The following is a 7,311-nucleotide window of genomic DNA, read 5'->3' as shown; positions in this document are numbered from 1 at the left end:
ATATTTCAGGAAAAGATTAAGAACACAAACGACGGTTATTAATAAAATATGACGTATGATATGATTTTAAACGACGCAATGAAATAATCTCAGACGTAATAAATGTTTAAAACCAAGGTAATTAAACAACGATGAAATAATATAAAATAAGACGTAATAATAACTTATTACGTCGATATTTACCGGACGACGTGATAATTAACTATAAATGACGAAATATTTATACAACGTCGTGGTATTGATGTTCACACGACGTCAATAGTAATATACCGTCGTCTATATAAGGATCCAAAACCCTTCTTTCTTTCTCTGTGAATGTTTGATTGCAGATTTGATTTTTCTGAACCATGGTTTTTGTTTTCTAATTTGATAAAATACAAGGCCAAGAAAGAAAGTTTTGGAATCTTATATAGACGACGGTATTTTAATATGACGTCGTGGTATTAACATTCACACGACGTAAAACAATAAGATACTGTCGTCTATATTAGATACCAACCCTACTTTCTTTTTCTTTATATTTTATCAAATTAGGGAAAAACAAAAACCATTGTTCAGAGAAATCAAACCTGCAATTAAACAAGCAAATAAAAAAAAGACTATAATTTTAAAAACAACTTTGTCAATTTTCAGACGACGCTAGAACGACTGACGAACCGTCGTGGTCTACCGTCGTCTTATTTAGTTGAGGTAGTTGTCTTCAAAGTTGGAAACTTTCCCTCTTTGTCTGTATATTTTATCAAACTTGGAAAGAAGTAAAATGATTTTGGCCAGAAAAAAGGTAAAAAGATTTTTCAAACAAAAAGCGTATGAGCATGCAAAACAGCAACCAAAATAGTGAAAATGAAAGCTTACCTTTTGCGTGCAATGAAAGCAAGAGGAAGACGCGATGTTTAAGTTCAGAGACGACGAAGAAGACGAGAGGAAGACGATGAGATACTCTGACAGTGCTTTGACAAGGAAAAAAGACGAAAAGTTTTCTCTGGTAGATTGAAATTTTTAATCGGGTTTGGAAACAGTGCATGTGTAAGTCGGGTAGACGAAAAGTTGCTTACATATAAAACCATTTCAAAAAAATAATACGGCGGTTACATATAACTACGTCGTTTTTAACTAACATGACGCAATATTTGTTTTGAGACGTGGAATCTTTTCATTTAACGTCGTTAGGTTTAATATAACCGACGTGGATTTTAATTTTTAAATTATGAATAGAATTTTTTTCCCCGTGACCTTTCAGTTTATTTTTCAATTACAGTGCGTTATAAATAGAGTTTTTTTTCCGCAGGAAATTTAAAATGAAGGAAATTAATGTTCTGGAATATGTAAAGTTTCCTTTTTGGATGACAGATTTAAATAAAATAAGAATATAAAAACAACGACTGTTTTGTATTACTGTCGTCGTTTTTCGTCGTCTTAAGTAAGACTAAGACGACGTAATATATTTGTTGAGCGACGTTGATTTGTTTTTTAAACGTCGTTAGGTATAATATAACCGTCGTTGAAAATTGTCTCTCTGATTGCGAATTTGCAACGACGTTAGGTATAATATTTGTAGATACACAAAAGCACACACATCATCAACTTCAAAAAATTGTCTCTCTGATTGCAAATCTGTGTCATCTGTTAAGATTATGATGTGGAACAGAGTTCCATCTGGTAAGATTTCGTAACCCTTGGGTTCTCAGAAAAATCTGATTATGTCGGCGTTTTTCTATATAAACCGTCGTGGTTATTTCAATTCTTGTCATTAAGTAGATCTACCGACGTAGGATAAGAAAATCAAAGAAAAAATTGTTAACAAAAATTCTTATGAAGACGACGGTTTAAATTAAAGGTACGACGTATAAAATGAATAAATACGACGTTAAATTTTATAGTACGATTTAAAGATAACGTTGTAGAACTATACGAGAATGACGTCGATATATTTATATTTTTCGTCGTTGTACATTAATTTAATACGGCGATATTTTGTATTTTAAAGCCGTGGATTTGTTTGTAATTATACGGCGTCTTATACGAAAACCTCATCGTGTTATTTTATGAGTAAAAACGGCGGCTTTTATTGAAATCGTCATCTTTCCTTTCTACGTCGGTCGATTCATAACTTCTGCCGTTCTTTGTTGGCTTTGATTTTACACTGCGGAAATCTGTTTCAAATAGACGCCGGTTGTTTAATTAGGTACGTCGTTGTTTTTGAACAGCCATTTGAATCTCCATTTTTAGTTGTTTAAGGTGGTATTACACGACGGTGTTTTTAGAACCGTCGTCTTTTTAAAAACCACGACGGTTTTCACTTAAACCGTCGTTGTTTTCTGGTCGTCTTTTTCACTTTTTGTAGTAGTGGGAACTGATTATAAGAGAAGGCCACTAGTGGTGATTGGAATTTTTACCTTTGGTCGCAAAAACAATAGTGACGCAATTCGTAAGGCGTGGATGGGAACATGTAATGCATTAATCTTACTATGGTGCTCACCTATTTTCTGTTTTTGTTACAGTTAAATTTATTTTCTTTTTAATGTGGCACACATATGATTTGGTCTTGTATATAAATTCTTGAATGATAACAGATCGTGTGGAATGTTGTGCAATGTTCCTATTCAATGTTTTAGTTCTAGTAAGTGCATTGAAGCTTATCATTTTTTGTTTTGGAGGTTTTAAAGTTTGCATGTTAATTTACAGGTGTTGCCTTGAAAAAAATGGAGAATGAAAAGGGAATTAATCACACGAGGATTATTTGGCACCAAATGCTCAAATTGGAAAGCCATCAGTATCACAAGGATTATTTGGAAGTTAACAACTACATCATTTTATTTGCATAATATGTAGGATAAAAGTGTACAACTCCATACCATTCACTTAAAGTTTATGATATGCAGAATATGATTTTTACTAGGAAGATGCTTCTATGACATAATATTAACAATGTACTTTTATGACGTAGTATTAACAATGTACTTTTTAGCTTGTGCATGATGGTACCTGAAGCTCTGTAAACGTGCGTTAAAACTCCTTCTTTTAGTTATAACTGGATTAAGGATCTCTTAACGCTTTCTTAGACTTCTTCTCCGCTTAATATCTTTTTTTCTTTCTTGTAGAGGTATCTTGTTATTACTAGTATTCTTCGCTGCTGGGGCTGGCAAGACAATGTTGAGAAAGTTTATGCCTTTGGAAAGGACTGAAGATGGTTCTATAACATAGTAATAACAAGATAGTTCTATGACATAATATAAACAATGTACTTCTATGAAATGGTATTAGCAATGTTTTTCTATGGAATTGTATTAACAATGTACTTCTATGGAATGGTATTAACACTATACTTTTATGACATAGTATTAACAATGTACTTCGGGTTTGCTAGGCTTGTTTTTGTTTTTTTTTTTAGTTTTGTTGTGTTGGGCTTGTTTTAAGTTAATCAATGGCAAATATGTAATTTATAGTAACTTCAACACTTATTTCATATGTAATAAATGGCTTTTGGGTATGTTTCTAAATTGAATTTCATGTAGGGTTTTTTAATAATTTCAGCTCCTATTTTGGGTGTATTACTAAAGCTCTCTAAAATAAAACCCAAAACCTAGAGTCATATTGCAGCCTCCTCTTCTTCCTTATGCTTGTTCCAGCGCCGCATTCATCTTCTTCTCAATCTCTTCCAACTCTAGCATCAACCCAGCTGTCGTCAACCTCCAAATGCCAACTGCTTGTATTTTATCAAGGGGAGTGCTAGCAACCTTCTCTCTAACCTTCTCTTTTGGACCTTCTCCCTTCTCTTTATGACAAGTACTCCTTACACTTCAAACAATACCATTAATGCATCACACAATTTAGTTTTTGTTTTCCAAGTTTACCCTTTTAAAATGTATTGGCTTTTATATTTCCTTCAATTTATTCAAATTTTATTATAACTTCTTTAGCACATTGTTAAAAAATAAATAATTAAAAAAATAAGAAAAACGTCATATATTTTTAAAATAAAAATAAGGTTTGTTTCATGATATTGTTATCATCTTTATTTTGCTTTTAACAAAGCACGCGCCTCTTTGGAAAAATTAAAAATTTAAAAAAAACTTCAGTTTTTATTTTATTATTTAATTTTTAACAAGGTGGTAAGAAAGTTATTTTAAAAAAAAAAAATAGCTTGTTATTAAAAAAAAATAATAATACATTTAATAAGGGTAAATTTGGAAAACAAAAACTAGTTTGTGTGATGCATTAATAACATTGTTTTTAGTGTAAGAAAAGTGACACTTGTAATGAGAAGAAGGGAGAACGTCCAAAAGAGAAGGTTAAAGAGAAGGTTGCTAGCACTCCCCAAAAAGATGAGGGGGGAAATTATTTAAGATGTTGTTTTTGTGTTAAATTATGCACCGGGATATTACAAGGCTCAAAGTTCTTTGCCCAAGATCAACATATTATTGTGTTTGAATTTCTATTTGAATTTAAGAATTTTATGGACCATCTCTTTTTGTATGTTTGACTATTGTTATTGAATGATAATTAGACATTTTTTATGGCCAAATTGATTGTAAATATTCTGTGTTAATTTCTTTAAAGCTATATTATTCATATTCCCAAATAGCTTACGCGACAACACGTTGATGCTTATGCGATACGATAACTTATACAATTTGCGACGCGTTATGCGATCGGTGGCAACCGTAGAAGGCCTTAACTATCTCAAAACATGAAACTTAATTTTGCTATCAGAACAAGAGATTATGATTATGGAACTAGTACTGAAGTTGTGATGGCTGTCGTGGTGGTTATGTGGACAAAGCCCTTGAATTCATGATCCAAAGCAACAGAAGCCTGTCAACTGAAGATGGCTACCCTTATAAGGCTGTAGATGGTGGCGGTTGCATGGTTGATTTGAATTCTTTCTCTGGTGCTATAACCGTAATTGGGTTATGAGCAACTGCTTAAAAACAACGAAAGTGCTCTATTGCAGGTTGTTGCAAACCAGCCAGTTTGAGTATATATTGATGCATAAGCAGAAGAGTTCAAACATTATTCGAGTGGTGTATACGCTGGACCATGTGGTACAAACTTAACCCATGTTGTTACTAGAAAAAAAAAAAAAAAAAACATAATCCTACCATATATAATATTAATTAGCCCAACACTTCCTGGTTATAAAATTTCCAAATAAAAAATTCATGGGTCCGTTATTGCCTGCGTTCTCTTCATAATCTTCTTTCTAATAATTTTCTTTTCTCTGATTAATTTGTTATTCTTCCCTAAGAATACAAACAACAATTATTTTTTTTCCCCTGCATTTGTTCATCATTTTTTTTTGTTAAGAAAATTATTCCAACCCATATTGTATCAGGCTGCCTAGTTATGTGGTACTCATGCAAACTTGTATCATTGTTCCCAATCAAATCAAACATATTATATACAGACAACCACATGTATATATAATATATAGAGAGTATTGCTTAACCTAACTACTATATAAAAATACATTAATTAAAAGAACTAATACGCACGTTTAGGCGAATATTAACTGCTCCCAAATTATTTAATTATTTATGGACATGTATGCATGTTCAACTACAAACTTTTCTAACCAAATTAAAAAAAAATGTCAACAATTTGTACGAAATATTATTCCAAATAAGGAGGAATTACAAAAAAGGAATTAATTTTGCTCGACATCGTTCACAACGTAATCCTCTAAAAACCTAACTAGTTGATCATCAGTACTTGTGCCAAGATGCTCCTGCTGATGGTACTGTGCAAGCAAAGTTGGATTAACCATGTCATGTTCACCCTCCACATCGTTCATAAGGTAATCTTCCTAAACCCTAAGTTGATCATAAGTACTTGGGCCAATATGCTGCTGCTGATCATCATGCATATGCTGGGCTTGGATTTCTCCACGGGGAGGCACGTCTTCATGATTTTGTCGTTCTTCTAACTTGCTTTTGCCGATGTTTCTTTCTTTCTAACAAGACAAAGAACAATTGTGTCTTTGTTTGGCACTTGCAGTAGAAATTCATCAAGCTGGAACTCAAGCATGATCCAACGGTCATCATGGGGCAAGCCAGGGTTCATGTACCGAAATCTTTTTCTAATGCCAACAACACGCCCACAAGCACGTATTTTCTTTCCCTAGTCTTCTCCTTTCCAAACTCCGGTACTGGCAGCACCAACTGTTCGGCAGAAACGAGAGCCGTTTGGAGTCTTCTTCTTGAGTGTGGTGAAGACTTAGATGTCTTCTTGATCATCTGGTGATGAGTGGTGGAAATCTCTCCATATTTCCCATGGTTCTTTTGTACCGTAGAGATCGCAGTCAGGAACAACGCCTTTGGGATAGTCCTCTCCGTTCAGTCTGGGGAGAAGGTAGTGAAGAAATAGTTTTTCTTCTGAAGGTCTGAACTTGTAGCCCACTGGAACTTGATAATAGCCACCCATACTTGTTGTAGAGTGATGATAGAGGAAGTAATGATTGTGATTATGGTGATCAAGTTTAGGTTGTATTTATAGTGGTAATTAGGGTTGAATTTCTTGCAACCCAAGCTCATCATCAGTTTCCGAATTATTTGGGTAATGATTTTATGGACCAATCATGGCTTGACATGTAACATGGATTGAGATAATTAAGCTCAGTGTCTTTTATTGCAGATAATTATATATTTTCCATGAAATATGGAAACTATTTCCACCAAAAATAAAATAAGTTTCCATTTTTCACCAATATGTATATGCATGTTTTTAATTTTGGTAAATATTTCGAACTTTTATTTTATCCTTATCCATAGAAAATAATTACTTTAATTTTAATGGATTAGTGTTTTACGTATGTGTCTCCTTTAACCGAATTGTGTTTTGAAATTTTTCTTAGATGAAGATATGATTTTAGATTATTTGAAAATTAAACCATAAGGATCGTATAGATATATACATGCATGAACAAACGCCTGCTATAATAAAGAAATTATATTTTATTTTCGGTGTGTTTTTACTACTTGTAAGTTGTAACCTAAATTAATAAAACACAAAATAGTATTTGAAGCTACGGAAATGCTAATGGATTGAAGACCTCTCTAATCTCCTCGACCCCTCAACTTGCCGTTGTTTCTCTTTTTTGCCGGTCAACAGTTTTCATATGAGTTGTTCAGATTTTGATATGGCTGAAATTATATATATACAAAAATGAAAATGGTCAGTTTTTTGTGAGGTTTTCAAATTTTCTTTAATTAAAATTTTTGATAGTTGTAATTGATGCGTATAAGAATGGAGATTTTCGATTTATCGAAAGATATTAGATAGCCGGAAAAAACCAACCTTTATGTGTTGAGT

General features: G+C 32.9%; 1 pseudogene; it reads right to left on the bottom strand.

The window, feature by feature from the left end:
* Positions 1 to 5,647: 5,647 nt before the first annotated feature.
* Positions 5,648 to 6,423, bottom strand: LOC117613739 (annotated as a pseudogene).
* Positions 6,424 to 7,311: the final 888 nt, after the last annotated feature.

This window comes from Prunus dulcis, unplaced genomic scaffold, assembly GCF_902201215.1.
Source record: "Prunus dulcis unplaced genomic scaffold, ALMONDv2, whole genome shotgun sequence".
NCBI lineage: Eukaryota > Viridiplantae > Streptophyta > Magnoliopsida > Rosales > Rosaceae > Prunus > Prunus dulcis.
This window is presented reverse-complemented; position numbering and strand designations above follow the sequence as displayed.